Genomic DNA, 19,966 nt, shown 5'->3' with positions numbered 1-19,966 from the left:
CCAGCAGAAAAAAAAGTTATTGTCGGACATACGACTTCACGCCTTTGGTTTGGTTTCCTAACTTGAATTACTTTTAATAAATTGTTGACACCGAGAGAGAAGAAAAGGCTCGCCAACTATTTTTGATGCCCTCGATACCCAATTTTCATTCCCCAGCTATAATTTCTTCCTGCTTTAGTAGGGATCTGCCATTAAATATTAGAAAGGAACCGTGAGGGCTGAAGGCATGGAGCAGAACAGATGTTCTTCGAAACTCATGGACCCTGTAATGAACAGCCGGGATAAAAATATGCCCAAGCCTACCCCCCTGCCTTGAACATATACCATTCCCTACCACTTGTAGAAGAGTTTTTACTTTTCACAACGTAAGTCTTGAGATATGCTGGATATATCAACCAAAACGAAGGAGGAGTTTACCTGAAGCTACTATTTGATTTGATTGTCTTTGGAAAAATTACTTGATAATTGAATGCTTCCATACATACATGCAACCGATAGACCAATCAAAGTTTCTTTCATATTTTTTTTTTTTTTTTTGAAATAAAGTTAAAATACAGCACATGTGATCTTACAGTAGAACCATAGCAATTTCCAGGAGAGCTGATGCAGACCTCCGAACTGCTTTGGATTTATACAGAGTGTAAAACAACTTGGAGAGAAATTCATCTGTTGAATCGTTTCCTCTAAAACGAGTATTAATTCCTTGGGGAGCAAGATGATGAACAACCGTGATCGGTAGGAGGATTTTGAAAGGTCCTAAGTCTTTTCATAGCCAGGTAGTTTCTAACTGGTTCTCCTGTCCGGCGGTGGTCACTCGGTACACGGCCATGCCCATTTCAGGTATTCTAAAAAGCTTAAGTGGCACTTTCTTCCTCTGGCTGCACTGAGAGTGCTCAGAAACATTTCACCCACTTCACAGGTGTAAGAAAGAGCAGAATTTGGCCCTTACAAGTGCTTTAAACCATGTCAACGTGTGTTCCTGACGCTATGAAACCAAGCATGGTCTTGCCGCAGTGAGGACTGAGCAAATTGGACTTGCACTTGAAAATATAAATTATTTTTAAAGCTCTCTATGTGATAGGAATATGTCCACTTTTTTTTTTTTTTTTTTCAAAAGAGGTCCTAAAATTTCACTTTTCTTAGAGAAACTAAAGGTCGTCTAGTTGAATGGCAGGTTTTGCAAATACAGAGTTGTCGGTTGAGTATCTAAAAGGCTTTTTTCCCCCAAACCAGTCTTGGAATGATAACACACACATGCACCCTTCACAGCCCTGCAGTGGGAATGCCCGACTGAGGTAAAGGCCGATTTCTTGTAGGATAATCACAGTCGTACGAATGCAGAAAAAAAAATTCCCAAACTATTGTCCAAAGAAATAGTTTTCCATCCACTGCTTAGAGCTAATTAATGAGCATGAACAAAAAAAAATCGCGTCTGATTGCTGAAAATATATGTTTGTCACGGAGTTTAATCCCTCTAAACCCGCTAAAAGATCTTAGCTGATAATGGAGGAGCTAGAGGGTGATCTTAGTTACTAATAATACTCTCCGTTCTGCAGAGCTCAGGAGTCTTGGAAGACGCGGGAGTAAAGTGATAGCAGGAGCAAGAGCCTTAATCGAATTTGATTTTCATGAGCAAATGAATTTTACCTGCCAAAAGGGTAATTTGGAGCAGTACTGTCACCGCTGTTTTCTTCCACAATTTTTAATTGAGATAAACATTCCTGAGTCCGTTTTAAAGACACTTTGTATTTCAGGATATTCATGTGTTTCTAATGGAAGTAAGCAGCTTTACGAGCGGGTTTCGCAGGACATCTTAACTCTCTCCCTCCCACTGCGTGCTAAGGGGGGTGCTCAGATAATTACAAAATAAGAAGAACTTGTAACAGCTAATGCAAAAGAGAAAGAGTCCGAGAAAATTTGTGAAGGCGTCCTAAAAATTCTCAGGCGCATACTGCATACGGACCTACCTATTTCGGTCGACCCAAACATTCAAACGTCACCTTCTATAAAAAAGGTGCGCTCGAAAACAATGTCATTGCTTTCACCCAAAGTGTGGAACACGGACTAATCTTAACGGAACCAGGTCTCAGAATATCTCTTCACTCTGTGGGTTTTGGATTTTTTTGTTTGCTTGGGGGGTTTTGTTGTTGTTTTTGTTGGGTTTTTAAAATATCCCCCCTCCTCCCCCCCAGTTATAACTCCAGAAAACGCGCTGGAGATATTTCATGTGTTTAGAAATGAAAATAGGAAGGATCCTGGAATCTGCCTCGCGGACAGGGTCTCTTTTCTGATTCGTTTTGCTTTGCTTTACATTTTTATTCGTAATATATTCACAAGCGTATTTTCGGCGGGGAGGTGGGGCGGTGAGATAGCTTTCTGTTTATATTTGGCGGGTGAAAACAGCAGAAGCCTGGCGTTATGTGTTGGTAGTCCACAGAAAATGTTTTACTTAAACTGCCGTGTAAATGCAGCGATGAAGAGAAGCCTCTGCAGGCTCTCTGTCAACCGCAGGCTGCTTGAACGCCGTGATAAAGCACCCCCCCTCCATCAATTTCAATTAATGTTGCCATGAAAACTGAGACGGATTTATTCGCAGTCAGCTCTGCTCTGTCGCACAAAGGGTGACGGAAAAGTGTTCATTTTTCCCTTAGAAAATTCTGATAAGTGAGGAGGCCTGGCTGGCCGTGCAGAAGTTTATCAGGTTGATTCCATCTTCTAGTTGAAAATGTTCTAGTATGAACGTGTAGTAGCAACAGATAACAAAATGATACTGAAGTTACTTTTCTTCAGTTTTGTTGGGCCTATCCTCCGATTTTTAAGATTTAGCATTTTGAGGGAAAAATAATTTCTTGCCTTACCTACCAGGAGGTGACTTTTTTGGGGGGGGGAAAAAAAGGGAAGGAAAGAAAAGAAAGGCAGGGTACAGTAAACTGCAATAACATATCCCCTCTCTTTCTGCTGGGAGCTTGTAATAATTGCTACCACATGATCACATGGTGTATTGTTGCAGCCTGATTACAATTAAACTTATCCCTTCACCTTTTTCATTAGGGGAAGAAAAAAAAGTTCTTCCTGAGCTTCAGGCCCACTTTGTGCTGTTTTATTTCCCTTTGAAAAGCTGTCGGAGAGAAGCCGAAGTCGCTCTTTCCTTTACAGTGCGAGAGAAAGCGTTTCCAAAAAGCCCTTCTCACCATAATTTTCTTGTAATAGCGTGACATTTACACATAGCGTTCAACCAGGGGGGCTCAGGGGCAATAGGGGAAGCTGCTGCTCTCTGCAAGAAGCTGCAGGGTCTTTTTTTTTTTTTTTTTTTCCCCACGCTGAGTCCAAAGGCGTATCTTCACCTTGGGAGGGAAACAATGAGAATCTCAGTGCTACAGACGCCTGTGTGCGATATCTAGAGAAAGAAAGGAGAGAGAGAGGAAAAAAAATCATACAGGAAACATTGGACATGTTTGCCTTTACTGGAAGACAGCTGTTTGAGTACATTCTCCAAGAGGTTTTTTTGGTTCCCTTTTCAGAAGTGGTTTTAGTGATTAAAACATTGACTTGATGGAGGCAGTTTATCTCTAATGTCTGGCTCTGCCTAACAGCTCTTTTTCCTCATTTTTCCAGCCCTTTGCTCAGTTGGGGCTGTACATATCCGGGGCTGTAATCACGGCTGTCTTAAGAAATATCTTGAGAGGTATGGGCACTCACCGCACTGACGGGAGAAGCGGATGACTCTAGCTGGAAGGTACCTGAGCCACGACTGGAAGTCTTACCCGCAGAGAGGGGAAAAACAAACAAACAAACAAACAAAGAAACCCCACCAAAACACAGTGGGTCTGGCAAATCCCTGCAACTCCGTCAAATGTGGTGGAGAGGGGCGGGAATGGGCGCGGGAGAAGTCTCGTGGCTGCAGTCCCATGCCCCTCTGGCTCCTCCAGCAGGCCGGGTGGTTGCAGGGCCGCCTCGGGGCTCGCCCTGCCCTCCCGCCGCCGCCCCGCAAGGAAGTCCCGGGCCTGCTCTTCCACACCCACCCGGCGCCGGGCCGCGGCTCGGCGGCCGCCCAGAGGCACACCTGTGCCGCGCCACCCGGCCGGGCTGCCCACGGGAGGCCCTAAGGTCCCGCCTCGGGACCTTCCCACGACTCCTTCCACGCCCTGGGCGCAGACGGGGCTCTTAGTATTTCTCTGCTCTGCGGGCGCATAGAGGTGCTTCTGCCGGCAGCGGGTGAGAAGGGAGGTGCGTGGCTGCCGGCGCCGTGGGGAAGCGCGCACTCACACAGGCACCTGAAAAAAGTGCCGTGTTCCCTCGCCCTGACTGGTGTGTGTGTGTGTGTGTGTGTGACCGCATGAGCGCCTCTCGCCTTGCCACACGCTATGCTCATCCCTCCGCTCGGAGTCCTGCTGGAGGAAGGAGGGGAGCGGGGCGTCCTGTCCCACCCGTAGGCTCAATCCAGCTCTGGTTTGGCGAGAGCCTTCTTCTTGCGTAGGTGGGACCCCGCAGGGACAGCCCTGGGGGCATGTTTCACAAGGAGCAACGCACCATCTGCGCGGATCTGTGGTCAGTTGTGAGCAGAAAGAGGCAGCTGGATTCGGCTGAGTCCTCAACCCTGCTTAAATGACCTTCGTCCATGTCGTCGGTGCTCCCACTACCAACCAGCCACCTCCCAGCAGAAAGCTACTCGATACCGTGATATGATCCCTTGTTCTCCAATTAGCTTTACATTTCATCAAGCACACGCATTTCTGTTAAAAGTTTATTTGGTTAAAACCAAGTAAACCCGGGGTCTAGAAAATGCTTTCTAGCGCCTAGAATACATTTCTCAGGTATATATAATACGTGCTGTCTTTAATGACGAGAGACATTTGCTACTCTTCATGTTAGATGGAACTAATGTCTTTCTATCCATACCGTGAACACATTCTCTAAATACGAATTATACAGTGTTTTCCTTTAAACATAACACCAGCCAAATGCAGACTAGTCGATAACTTGCATCTCTGGGCAAGCATATTACTCCCATTTTGCTGAATCATGAATTTTTCCAAAGCTTATTGTATTTTATGTCTTCTTTAGATAAGCAGTTACATATGTGGCTCTGTTGAAGGTTAAATCCCATTCTTACATACACGACAGCTGACTATACTTCCATGAGGTTATTTACTCTGGAATCAGCTAAAAGCTGAGACTCGTGGCTCACCAGGAAAGATGGGAGCGGAGTCAGTTCCTAATTAACGCGCAAATAGCAGACTCCAGCGGTTCGCATCTGGACTTAGATCTTCTCATCTGAGGTTCGGACTTTGTCTGCCTGAGCACACCGGCTGGGGGTCCTTGAGGACGGCCGTCAGCCAGACCACCGGCACCGTCTGGCATTGCCACCCTGTGCCCCCACGTGCACGGGGGGAGTGGCGTGGGGGCACAGACTCTTCCATCCTCTTCAGGGACAGGGGGACAGAGGAAGAGCACGGATGGCTTCAGCCCAGGAAAAGCAATCCTGTTGCAGTCCTGGGAGCCTTTGGAGAGATAACCAGGGAGAAGGAGCCAGGCTGGTGCCGAGGGACTGAAGCGGAGCTGAGGGCATACGCCAAGGTTCCCACGCTCCAAAGACAATTCGCAAAGTCCCGGGAGCCAAAGTATATTTAGTCCAATAATGGCACAGAGAAAAGGGAGTGGTTTCATAGCAACCCCTCTGACATGCAAAATAATGAGCGGCTGAACAATAAAGGTTAGTCTCTAGCCAAGCATGCCCCCTGGTCTTCTAGCGCAGATACCTAAAGGAAGAAATTTCCTCGTCCCCTCGCACGCAATCCGAGGCCATTTTCCTGCAGATGTAGCTGCCCTGGTGCCAGCGAGCAAATATCCTCGCTCGGAGCTGCTTCCTTCCCATTGTGGGGAAGATACTCGCTGCCTGCCAGTAATTACCAATTGTCATCCACTTTCACAAGACCATATTTCTTTGCAGTTTCTCTTGCCGAATGTGGGGACTATGTCAAATGTTCTGTCATCTCTCGGCCGGCCCGCGGCCACAGTGCCCCCCTTAGAAAGAAAGAAAAAAAGAAGAAGAAGAAGGAGAAGAGAAACCCAAAACAGCTGAGTGCAACATAAAGCTACATGTCGTAGGTCGTGCTGCAAAGGAAACATAAAAGCTGGTGTGCCTTTGCTCACAGAAGCGTTTGTATCCGCCGAAAGCTTTTTCTCGCTGTTGTCAGGTCAACAAATTCTCAGCCCAGGGGCTCTGCCTGGAGAAGTCCAATAAGCCATGTGGATGCGGATCCTGTTTGAAACCTGTGCTTGCAGACATGAGAAGCTGGACAGGTTGAGGGGATCATACCATTGGTGTAGGGAACAGAGGAGCGAGGGCACGCCCCAGCGCCCCGGCCGAGGAGCCCACCTGCTGCTGGGGGAACACTATCCTCCCTCTCCCAAATCTGTCAGAATGTTTTACCACAAGGAAAAATTTCACTGTGAGGTGATGAAGGCGTGAACAGACGGCATCATCGCCACTTCGGGTGATGTAAAGATTCGACAAATAAAGGAGAGGGAACTTGTCTGACCTATTAATTTTAGAGGGATTCTGAAGGCAGGGGCGTTCCGGGTCTGTGACTACTCTGGGAATCACTAAAAGAGAGGTCAGAAGTTTATGCTGAGGTTCCTAGGAAGTTTGGACAATGCCTAGCTAATCAGGTAATCGTAATTTCATAATTAGTTTTCAGTCAAGGTCTCATCTTCGGTAGATGGCACGATCATGGCAAAAGGAAAAAAAAGTCCACCTTAGCTGGGAAGACGAAATTATGTATACAGCTATCCCGGTGAGAGAATTAAGATTAAGGTGTATGGGGGGGGAGGGGAGGGGAGGGAAGGAGTGTCATGGATTGTAGTACTTTTTTTTTTAACAATAACCGCAGTATTGAAACCTTAAAAACTGTGAGCAAGAATATCCTAGCTGACATAAAAGTTGCCCAATAAAAAAAAGAGAATCCCATATAATTCCATAGCGGAAATCGGTTAGCAAGTATCTTCTGCCCGTTTGCAAACATCAAATGTTCCTGCCATATGTTCATTCTTATTTGTATACCATCTAAGAAACCTGAAACGTATATATGCGATATTAAAACAAAACATGAAAGATTTTCTCAGAAATCTGTGAGAGGGGAATGTAGGTCTGAGGTGGGGGTTGAAAGAAGTAAAAAAGTGATGCTATTGCCAAAAACTTTAATATTGAACAACACAGCTGAAGCTTTTATCACGGTACGAAATTTACAGCCTAATAATTCAAACCTGTGTGCTCATTGCAAGATGTCTCTTCCCCTTGCTGGGTACCCAAAGGGACAGTTTTGCTTTCCGAGGTTAGAAGCATCCTTGTAAGCCAGGGAAGTCTTCGGGAATGGCAGGTGACTGGCACCTTGAGGGGAAAGGGAGTGGAAGAGTAAAGGAAAGTATAGAAAATAAAATTATGGAAGATTATGGCTTTTTAGGATCAGAAGAGATTTTTGATAACTAGAGTGGAAATCAAAATGTGTGCTTTTTAGAATCACTAAAGGAAATAAACGACAAGGAAAACCCCACCTGGTAAAAGGAAATCCAAAGAAAAAGCTGTGGGCTGGAAGAACACTAGTTTAAGGGTTCACAAGTTGGAGATGCCGCAGCATCCTCATCATTTGGGCAGGTGATGGGGTTTCCCACATCTCAGTTGCAACATGATTATGCACCAACTAAGAAGCTGGAGGTGATCTGAAGTCCTTGGGAAAAGAAGGAAGGGGGGGGATGGGAGGAGAGCACCCAGTTGAGAAAATATCCACCCATCTTCCCCAGGTTCCCGCAAAATAGGAGCAATTCTGGCACTAGGTCCCGCTGCATCTTGGAAATGCCTGTTGTGCGCAAGGAGAAGCCACCTGTAAGACGAGGACAACGTGGGACCTCCAGTCACGGAAGGAGTGTTCGCTCTAGTGCCAGTACATGTTTTAAAGATCAAGGTCAACGCCTCTCCCACCTTCCCCGGATACTCCGTCCTCTCCCTAAAACCCGTGGCGTAAATGCAAACATGAATTTCTGCCATGGCACTGGGGAAGCCTGGAGCTCAGCTCTACGTTTGGTTTACCCAGCCTCCCTCCCGTCTTTCCTGCCTATCCCTACCCACAAAGGAGTAGAAGGGGTTTGGGGTAAGCTCGGGTGTCCGCCGTCCCGCCGGAGTCGCGGATCGCAGTGTCTCGCGTGTTCTGGCTTGCTCGGCTGGCCCCACCGGGGGCCGGGGCAGGGCTCCCGTCCCCTGCTGGCGATAACCATCAGGGATTTGCAAGCGTAAACAGAGCCCCGGAGGCTGCGGGGGGTGGGTATCCTTGCTTGGGTTTTGAGTCCCGCCCGTGCCAAAGGGAGCGAGGCACCGGGCGGAGCAGCACGGCGGGTTGTGGGGTCGCCCCTGTGGGGTTGAAGTCGACCGGGGGCCGGTCCCGGCACAGCAGAACCCAGGAGGGGGCCGGACTGGCACCGGGAGCCTCCAATGGGGGCGAGCAGGGGCCGCGCCGAGGGGCGCCGCCATCCCCGCTCCGCGCTCCGTGCGGCGCCCGGAGGCGGCGGCGGCGGCCGGAGAAGAAGAGCGGAGAAGCAGGGGAGCGGTGCGTCCGAGGAGCCGGGGTAAGCTCCTTCCTGCGGGGCGGAGGGATTGGGGTGCAATGGCGAGGCTTTCCCACTAGATGTCTGCACAGCTAATGATAATCGAAGGCTCTGTCCTTCCCCTGGTGTATCTCCCAGAGCCCGACCCTCCAGCCTTTTTCAGGTCTGTCACCCCACGAGAAATTAAATACCTTTCCCCCATATCATCCCGTTTGTTTTTTTCTCCTCCTTCTTGTTTCTTTTTTTTCTTTAAAGAGCTTGCTGGAGATTTGGTTAGAATAGAATACGGATTTCTCCACAGAGGAAGCTTTCTGGTCTGCGACTCATGCTATTGGAATCCTTTTATGACCTTTGATGTGTTTAAATAACACGGCAAAGCTATGCACACACCTCGGATTAAACTTTAATCGTCCCAAGTCAAGGACATGCAGGTGGTAAACGACTTTACTTTGACATTTCTACTTTAGAACAATGTATGATCCCAGTCGCAGGTCAGAGAGACATTTCCAGTTTTCTCATCCTTAGAAGCGCAAATACACTTTACCTACAGATATTAAAAACTCGTCTCTCCTGTTACCCTATTAAAAAAAAAAAGGAAAAGAAAGAAAGAAAGAAAGAAAGAAAGAAAGAAAGAAAGAAAGAAAGAAAAAAAAAGGAAACCAAACCCAAAAATCAAGGCTTCTGGGATTCTAGTTCTATCTGGTACCTCCAGACTTCCCATAGGACTGGGAAAATGTTCCTCTCTGTTAAACATCCCTCTGTTTCTCCTGGGATATGTGTGTGTATAATGTGACATACAGGAGTTTAGACAAGTTTAATATACAGATATATGTTGGTGTGTATGTTCCCTTTCTGTGAACAGTGGTGTTCTATGAGTTGCTTAGGAAAAAAAAAAACAAAAGTAATCTGTAGACTTTCTCTGCAGTCTCGGTGTGCTGCGAGAACCCAAAGTGAGTTTGGCTCATCACGAACAAAATATTCTAACAAAAAATGTAAGTATGTTCAAGAGAAATCTGGAACTCTTTTTTTGGTCTGCTGGTACCACCCGGTTTCAAATCAGACAAATTTGGATGAACACGTACAAAAGAGAGGGATTTGTGGGCCTTTTATTGTTAATCAAAATTAGTGACAACTAAATTTTGCGTTGATTTTAACCAAGAGATCCCTGCTCAGCCTCGGCTTATGCTTGTCTTGGAAGCTGTGGAGCGCAGGGAGCTAAAGCCAAAACTTTCACATGGAGTTTTAGGTCCTGAACTAAGTCAAAGAAAAGGCCTAAATACAGGGTATCCCGTCCATCTTTGTTATTCCCTTCCACCTCTGCTTTGACGCACTGAGACTTTACATCCATTCCGAAGAAAACTAAAATATGGTTAAACATGAGACAAATTTTAAGAGAACACCAGTAAGAGGGAGGTGGGATCGTGCAGCTCGTTTTGAGGGGGGTGGTTAGAGATTCACGAGTCCAGCTAGGTCGCGCATTCTCACACTGGAAGAGGAGAGATTTCGGCTCCACTCGGGAATGGGATTAAGTTCGATTCCTCGCAAACAAAGTACTCGTGGCCTTTAAAGCATAAAACCCATGAGGGTGAAAGGACAGTCAGCCCCGGAGGAACGGTAGAAGGGAACCGAAAAGATTATCGACACCCTCCTCCCGGGGTCTGGCCCAGCCCTCTGACGACGGAGGGTGCCACGCTCCCCACGGCTCCCCGCGGGAGGAACAACACAGCAAGGGCTGGAGAGGGCTGGAGAGGGCAAGGCTGCTGGCACAGAGATCTGGGGTGATGCACGGACCTTGTGACGCTTCTGAGACTTTACTCCGACCATTTCCAGAAGTTTGAGGGCCTGGAGTGGGAAATACACATTTTCATAAAATTTCTTGTGATTTCGTGAATTGTAGGAGTAGAAGCCACTGCTTCCCGCACCTTCCCGGCTGCTGCTTACCCTTCCGTGCCTGAGCTGTGCCAGGCGGCATTATTGTCTTATGTGCTGTTGCTACTGAGTAGAGATAAATCAGAGCGAAGGAGACACGGTTGCCGTAACCGCGGCTCCCCGAAAGACTGTGGGGGTTTTTGTTTTGTTTTGGTTTGGGTTTTTTTGTTTTGTTTTTATCTCTGAAATCCCCGAGTCTAATTTTTTAGCTGTCCGTTCTGTCCTCCGCTTCTACTTATGAACTCAAGATGTTTAATGCTGGAAAAATACATCAGTTGTTTTATACCCGGACAGAGCCTTTACTTGTGAAATTCACTTCTTAAAAAAAAAAAAAAAAAAAATCTGGAAATAATTAACTCGTACAGTTGAGAACATTATGTTGCTTATACTGTAAACGTGTCCTTACACCTTTACAAGACGTTACAGAGGTCTTACTCAACTAATTGAAACTGTTATATAGCAGCGTTATGTATTCAACATACTCGTTACATTTCATCTTTATGGACTTAAGAGTTTTATTCCTTTCACAGTGTTCTGATTTTTTCCCCTCAGCAGCTGGTCGTTTAATCCGCAAGAAGGAGAGATATTCGAAAAGTTATTGAAAAGAGAAGCAATTTAGTATTTTTTGCTCTATAGCAGGGTAAGACGGATCACACCGTCACGGACGGAGTATTGAAAAAGAAGCTAGCTCGAAAAAACACAAAAGCGAAACATTTCTCCCTCATCCCAACACTCCAGGCAGAAATACACATGTGCACCGGTTAGTTTCTACGCTAGCTGGATCGGCTGGTGGGACCTTCTGCTTCCTGTCTCTCCATTCAGCTGCATTCTTGAGGTGGGGAAGTGGGACAGGACAAAGCCGGGTGGGCAGTGAGATGCGCTCTTACCGCTGAGCACCAACGTGGAGTGAATTCGGGCAACCCCGCCGGCCGGCCGAGGGGATATCCCGGTATGGGTCCTGCAGCGTGGACCGTCTGGTGTGTGTGTGTGTTTGTGTGCGCACCAGCTGCGGGATTGCTGCTGCGCGGGATCCCACGCGCGATCCTTCCCCTGTCTTCTGCCCATCCTCCCCACCTCTCTACAGTGTCCCTTTCCCGGCGAAGGCGACTTGCCCCTGCTGACAGTTTGCCCCTCCTGCGAGGGAGCCCACAAGGAAGCGTTTTCACTGCTCCCACCAGTGTCACGCCTTCAGGAGCTGATGGAGACTTTTGTCCAGCCCGGAATAACTAGCACTCACATAGGTCAACACAAACCCCCGATTCACGGGGCACCGGAATAGGGACCAGGATGTGGGCTGCACTCTGGGCTCGGATTTGTGCTGAAGACACAGTCCTGCAATTATTATGTAGTGTTATTTTCAGTGCAGAGGGCAGGGACTATTTCAGATAAATAAATTCATCTCCCGCAGAGTTCGACCCAAAAATCTCTTTCGTGGCTGGTATTTAAAGACAGAGCCTGGCATATCAAGGGAAGGGCAAACTGAAGAAGGCAAATCTTCTAGTAGCAGGAAGATCTCGTACAGGAGGAAGAGAGGTAGATATTCTCGAACTCGTGTGCTGCGAGCCAATACGCCTATACACCCACAGTTGTGTTTGTAGATGAGGAGTGTATGCCTTTGAAAAAATGTTTTATGCAAAAATGTTTCCAGGGAATTGTTGGAGTTTGAACTCTAGGAGAGAGGCTTTTCACCCAGAAACAAGTCTGCATCCCTGTACTTTCCCTCGGCTGCCGGAGAAAGGAACCGCCCCGGCGAGATGGAGATAAACCAGGCTCGTCCTAGTCCGTAATCCCGCGTGTTACTCGACCTCGGCGACGGGAGGGACGCAGAGCCGTGCAGGTGCCGGCAGCCCCGCCGCTCCCCTCGCAGGCCCGGTGGCCCTGCCCCGCTCCCGGTGGCCCTGCCCCGCTCCCCAAGCCGGGCCCGGCTGCGGGGCGGCAGGTGATGCGGGGACCGCCGCCGCAGAAACATGAGCGCCGCACACATCGGCAGTGTCTTCTCTTGACAAAGTGGATGTGTGATTAATGCCGACCGACGGCTGCCCTCAGCCCTGCTCCCCCTCCCCTTTTCTCCTCCCTCCCGCTCCCTCCTCCCAAGGTCCTCCGCTGGTTTCAATAAAAAGCAGGATCTAAGATTTCTCTCCTTCAAATCAAAGAAGTGTTACGATTGGCGAAAGGAGGGGCATATGGGGTATTTTCAAAGATATTTCAAAACAATATGCAGCCGAGACGCCCGAAGTTTATCGGGAAGCGAACATTGCCTAGTAAAACAATGATGGTAAATAAATCAGTCACTGGAGTCCCTGGCGGGATCCCGGTGAGGGGGCTAACTCCGGTGTGTCACTAGCCTTCTCCGACTCTACTCATTAGAAAATTAATAGGAGGCGCCGGAGATTTACCCCGGGGTGTCAGGAAGGGGACAGGACGGCCAAGGCCGAGGCACCGGGGAGGGCTCTGGCAAGCGAGGTTACGGGTAGCTGGGGAGCCCGCCGGCACTGCCCCGGGCAGCGTTCACCTGGTGCCTGCCCGCTCGGAGGTCTGCTCAGCCCATCGCCGCCGCGACGTGGCTGGGTGGGCTGTGTTCACCCGGCTGTTTTGCTGTGGCCTACGCTGCTTTTTTTTTTTCTTTTCCTTTTTATTTTTTTTCTGCAGAAGGTTACGGGGGTGCAAAGTAAGATTTATAGGCCTCTGTGAAAAAGTGAAAATTAAAGCAAGTCTTTCAGGTGTAAAATACACTCCTGAAATAAAGTTTCGAGATTTATTTGCTCAATTTTTAGTTGATAAACTCCATATTATTCCGAAGGGAAAAACTCTCGCTTACTGAGTGCACAAGGCAGGATTTACACTCGCACAGAGGAGTCATACTCTGAAAGAGATGGTAAAGTGCCTCTGAGTGCGTTTATTTTCAGCCTTGCAGCTGACTGTCCCCCTAGAACAGCGTGAATTTTTTGCTGCCTTGGTTAAAGGGAAGCAATAGTTTTTACGGCCTCCACCACAACTTCAGTTGAAAAGTTTTGTATGAAAGATGGAGAGATTAGTGCCCCAGAGCTAGATTTTCTGCTGGAGAGCTCGGAGCCGTGTACAGTCACAACATTTTACTAGTCAGTATGCTTTTTTACTGCCGAGCTCGACTGTTCTATCGAAAGCAATTCCTGGAGGGGTATTTTTGCACTGGGTTTCATTTTTACGTGGTCACTCGTTTCAAATCTTGAGGGGCTCAAAATTAAGGTATAACTGTTCGGCGAAAAATAACCTTCCCAGCTCTCTACTACTAATGAACAGAAATTATTCCACTTTCATCTCGCTCCTCAGAAAATATTTTTACTTAGAAAGAGCTGGCTGCTAATTGGGGTGCGCAGTTGCCTTTAATCTCTAACACAGTGCTTGGAACTTACCCAGAATGAATTAAAATAAGTCTGATATACAAGAAGAAAACATGGCTTCCCAGTAAAACTAGTTTTATGATCACAGCTTGTGTGCCACGTCAAAACGTTAAGTTTAGGCATTTAGGGCATAAAGAATAAAAACCCCTTTCGAAAGTCACTAATGCTCACATTTGGTACTGTTTTAATCTTTCGTATTAGAAGTATGGGTAAGAAATACCTTTTGTTCTAATAAACAATGGATGAAGTACAAATCTGCGTGTTTACATGTACTTTCTATGCTGAAATCGACACCTGAACCTGTGGATAAATATCTGTATTCCTCTCAAAAGCAGACTGCGAGACATTATAGAAGTGTTCTCTCCTCTTCTATAGTTCTGCTAGGAAGTAGAAAGGGTAAACAGTGTGTGTGTGTGTGTGTGTGTGTGTGGATATGTGTGGATGTGTGCACAAGTGTACGTACAGGAGGGATCTCTGCCACACTGTTGTGCCTCTTTGGTTGGGGAAGCCGTAAGATCACAGTTCATGATAGCTAAGTGAATTAAACAAACAAACAAACAAACAAACAAACAAAAAAGAAAGTAGACCCAGACGTGGAAATGGCTCTGAGGCTCTGATAAAGTCCATTTTGTATGGCTTGTCATGCAAGAGTAAACACTGCACTGAACACCCAGAAGCTCCAAAATCTCAGAACCCTGTTCCCACTGGAGAAATTTTGTGGAGTTCCTATGGCAGGACAGGTCATTAGCTTATTTGTTTGCTTGTTTGTTCTATTTATAGCCATTCCTATGGAGCTTATCCACAGAGCATCTGCATGCCCACTGGAGTCAGATCTTGTTTCTGGCAAAGTCGCATCCTTATTCAGTAGCAGCACATTGGAAATATCTGCTGAAGAGGGAATCAACCCTCCCGCAGCCTGTGGCACTCCTGTTAGGGACCGAGCAGGGTCTGCACCCTTCCCGGGAGACTTCTACACAGGAAAACAAAATAGTTAAATGAAATGAACCTGAAAGCCACTTGAAATAACAACAGTGAGGTGAAATGTCTTGTGTTTGTGAAAGGATTTCAGAAAACAGGTGAAGAATTAGGATAGGACTGAATGCTATGCATATCGCATGTAAATGAAATATTTAATCTGCCATTTCATCTCTCCTGTGTGCTCAAACTCCTTCAACAGTTCTTTGAACAAATATTTAGTTTCCAAGCTATAAATTTGTCTTATGCAAAGAGAAAGCTTTTAGGATCTCCAGTTTAAACTTGTTTGTACCACTTTTTGTGGCACTGAGAATTATCAGACTGGTCAGCTTACCTTTCCCATGAGTGGTAATTAAAAGAGAGCTAGGGGCTGTGAGGGGTGGAATAAAAGAAAGAATAATAGCACTAAAAAAAAAGGGGAGCTCACAAATTGTCATTATCATACTTCCTAGTTTATTTCTTTCTTCAGTTAACTCCTGATTTCCTTTTTTCCCAGTGTCTCTGCATCAACTCTGTCTTTATAGTAATACGGTAACATATTGAGTCCTTAATAAAGTAATAGTAAAAACTGTTAAGCAGAGGAACTGTTACAGTATTCTTCACTCTACCAGGGGAGTTATCTAAAATGAGAGTATCTGTGCCATATTCTCTCCTGATGTCCAACAAAATCACAGCGATAGACGGGTATTTTAGTATGCTGGGTAGGGATGAAATGGGATGAGATACGAGAGGGAGAGAGGAAAGGAGGATCCTGAAAGGCTTCAACAGAGGTAAGTTTCTCCACTTCCAGGGAGAAGAAAGTTGGCCATGATGACAGTGAGGTAGTGGCTTTTGACAGGCAGATGAGGGGCCCCTTTCCCAGTCCCAGTCTTCAAATGTGGGGGTTGGAGGGGGAGCAAGAACCTTTCCCAGTGACCCCACACTACTTAGCATTTATGGACGGATAAAACTGAACATTGGACAGGACTCCCCAAAGGAAAAGAACCTTTCAGTGTAGCCATCAACCTGTCATCACTGCAATAAAGGTGTAATGCACAGGAGTGCTGGTAAGAGCCCGGAGTTTATTTCCTGGCCCTGTCACATGACATGGGGCCAGGGTTACCAAAGGTTACCCCCTCACATGGAAAGGATCAGTGGTCATCGGCCCCAACAGCTGCTTCTCTCTTCTCCTGTCTCAATTTTATATTCAGCTCATGCGCGTGCCTTGTTAAAAATGCAAACCTGGCAACCGTGATCAGGTACAGCCACACAGATGATGAATTGCGTGTTTGCCCACAGCCTGTAACACCAGCTAGGGCATGACCAAAGGCTTGAACACTTTTTTTGCATCCACCCCATGTTCCTGCAAGAGTTCCTTTTCCCAGCTGGTGGAGACATGTCAGTGGGGGCTCATCTCAGCATTGCAATGCTTTTTCCAAACAAGTTATTTGTTGTCTTCCAAGCCAGTCTCTCTGCAGTGATCTGCCTTCATTCGCGTGAATTGGAATGTTTCTTGGCTGGGTGTTGCAGAGTCAGACCTTCCATGCGTGTGGTGCTGTGAAACCAGCGTCAGGAGTTCCGTGGGTAAGCTACACAAAGACTTGGGCTGTGTCATTCCTTGTCATGAAACTTCCTTTATACGTGAGATATGCAAGCTCTGTCACACTCACTTGGCTAGTGCAGAGGGGCACCGTAGCAGCAACGATAGGGAAGGCCTGGAATTGGGAAAATGGAATGGGAGCAACTGGAGACTACATGATTAAAAAGAAAGGCTGTTTTCCACAAAATGTTAGTCATAATGGCTTTGCTGTGGCTTCCTCCAGACAGACACTTGTCAGACAACACTGTCCTACCCAGGATGTGCACGTAAACAAATGTCTTTCTATGAAGCCTTGCAATAAAATCTACCACAGAACATAAGAGAGTGCAAAGCATTGGTTATAGATCTTGGAAGTTTACATTACTTTTATAGAGGGTTTGGGTTATATTTTAGATCTATTTTAGATCTATTTAGTGTTACAGAGCCAAGCAGTGGTGTTGCACAGAGAAAATACTTGCTACCTCTAAGGACCCAGAATTATGTCTGAGCCCTTTGATTCAACTTCCCACCCCACTGTGTAAAATATCAGAGGTAGGATGGCCAGGAACGCTTGCATTGACCCTGCTCCAGAACGGGCCTGATGCTCCATGTGGATCAGGCAGATCCAGCCTGCCTTTGTGCAGGTTACTAGGAGGCCTCCAGTCACTCCTCCAGTGTCAAGAACTATTAGAGCTAATGATCACTTAATCATATATTTTCATTGTTATTGCCACTGTTGCTCCTTAGCACTGTAAACAGGACTTGTGGAGCGTGGATAAAGCAGAGCACACCGAGATGTCCCCTGCCCTGGAGAGCTTTCCATCTGCATGTAGGAAAAGAAGTGCTGGGTGAACAATGAAAGAATTGGGAAATACAAGACAGTAGCTTACCTGACCAGCATCTGCTTAAGGAGACAGGTGGCTTGAAACAGAGCTGACAGTAAAACTTTTTTCAAGAGAAAACCTTAAATTGATGTTTAAACTGCAATATTTTGGGAGTTTCCTTTTGATTTCCTTAGAGGGAGAAAGGAAAAATTTCAATACGATCAGAATAGGGGGAAAAAAAGGTGGTACAAAATAAAATTGCAAGTGAATATCATGAAGCTTTGCCATTAAAAAATTATTTGTTCTTTCAATTAAAATCTGCTCTAATGACAACTAGGTTGTTTCCAATTCAGATGTTGCACAGCAGCTGGATAATGCCTGGGATGTCTCTAAGCAGATGAATTGGGTTACAAACTGTATTTGTCCCTTTTCCAGAGACTCTTGGAGGAGTACTGTAAAGTGATCCTGATGAACAGGGTAAAGGGATGGGTTGTTCTTATAATCCTCAAATATCAATACAAATAGCAAAGACATTGTTTCTCTTTAAAATACTACAAGCAATAATATTCAAAGTTGGGCTTTTACTCCTTAGAAAAACTGATAACTGATCACTACTGCAGTCATCACCATGGAGTAACTAATATTAACCCAATTTTACAGGCTAGGAAGTGGAGTCAGACAGACTAGGACTTGCCCAAGGCCACAGAGCTAGCAGGCAGACAGGAAGAAAACTCCAGATTTCCTGGCTCCCGCTCTCCTCCTAAATTCATCATCCACACTCCAGTGACGTCTAAACAGTTGGGTTTTTTCACTGAGATAAAAAATATCCTTCTTCTAATGGTTAAAATACATCATGAAGTTCCACCCAAAATCCATGTCACAGAATCAGGCACTGCTGGAAAGTGATTTATCCTGTTTTGGAGCAGCCCTGCAATACCCTGCACAACACCATAAAATGTGTGAGTGCCACTGAAGTACAGCCACAGCCTCTGCTGTCTGAACTACCCAAAACAGTCTACATGGAAGAGCTCCAGTGTGCACCAGAAATGGTAGGAGAACAAAGGCTGCCAGAAGATGCGTAAAATTGAAGTGGATTTTTTGCCTTGACCAGAGGAAAATACCCTGTCATTTCAACTAAGCTCTTGCCCATCCAATTGCATAGGTAAAGTGACAAGTAATGGTTGATTAAACTACTCAATATATGACATGCCCAGCCCTGGGCCATTATAAACCCAGTATATTTATTCCCCTCCAGATGATTAAAAAACTCTTCATACAGAAATGAGATACATAAGTGGGTAGAAGTACTTAAGCAGGAGTGTCCACACAATACAGCATTTCACTGAGGGATGTGATTGATAATTCATCTTGGATTTAGCAGATGTAGATCAAGAGGTTACTGCTGTTTTCAATCCAGCTGTAAAAAAGGGGATGTCCATCCCTCAGCCATGGCATCTGGTGTGTTAATTTAAACTGAAATCATGTTAGGTTAATTAATAACAGTAGCTGTGAGTGAAGCAGATGAAGGTAGCTAGCTCTTCCACCTTGTCAGCAAAGCTGTCAGAGCTCAGGAATTAGAGAGACTAATTAGTGTGTTCCAGCAGTGGTTTCTATAATCTTATTTTCCATTTCATTGCAATGCACTAAGAGGTGCTGTCTCCATCAGTTGTGCTGTCATAGCTGTGAGGTGGTAGTTTACAGCTGAGCACATCATCATTGCTGGAGTTGCCTGTCAGGCACACTGAGGGTGACCCGCTCTTCCCTGCTCAGCTGAGACCTCCTCCATTTCAAAAGAAATTAGTTTCAACACTTTATATCCAACCTCTTTGCGGAATTGGTCTGGGTTGTGGTTTGAGATGAGAATCTACATGGAGACTTGTGGGAGCCCTTTATCTCAGTTGAGTTTAATTTAATTACATTTAGATTAGATGAACTTACTGTAAACCAAGAGAAGACACTCAGATGTGCTGAATTAGGAAGTTATCAAAAGGATCACACTGTTCTAATGAGCATCTACTCTTGAAAGCTTATGCAAATAAAGATAGGATCTCAGTTTAAAACACAATGGCCTTCCCTCAGTACCTCCAAATGTGAACATTCTTGTTCTGAACAAGTTCCTGTGTTCTTCCTTATCTCCACTGGCAGCTCAGGTTTGTCAAACCAGGAAATTCACCTTGGGCTGAGATGGGGTGTGGATCTGCGGTAGAACAGCAGGTCTTGCGTGGACATCCTCCAGCATTTCCATGTGTGAACAAGTCTTTGCCCTCCAGTCATCAAGAATAGTCTGTATGTTGAGCTGTGTCACACACGTTCTACGGATTTCTAAGTACAAATTACTCTGTCAACTTGCCTGGTTCATAGGTCAGATCCACCTTCTCTGTTGTATCGTACATAGGCACCTGAAGGTCAGTGCTCTGGTTTTATTATATAGGAAAACCCTCTGAAAGGTGTTGGTTAAACCAATACAAATGTCCACTACTGTGTTGATTGTGAGGTGTATAAGTTGTAAGAATTGCTTTGATTAACTTCTACTCTACAAAGGAAGTGTAAAGACTTCCAGACAGGATGATGAGGTAAGAGGAGGGCTTAATCCTTTAATAGTGCACCCAAAGTGCATCTAAAAGCAGGTACTTGCATATTGGAAACTCTGGGTCTTCAGTGTTGAATGGAGATTACTGTGGCTCAGGAATGATTTCTTACTA

This window comes from Myiozetetes cayanensis, unplaced genomic scaffold, assembly GCF_022539395.1.
Source record: "Myiozetetes cayanensis isolate MyiCay16 unplaced genomic scaffold, myiCay2020 scf1, whole genome shotgun sequence".
Classification (NCBI taxonomy): domain Eukaryota; kingdom Metazoa; phylum Chordata; class Aves; order Passeriformes; family Tyrannidae; genus Myiozetetes; species Myiozetetes cayanensis.
Note: the sequence above shows the minus strand (reverse complement) of the source record.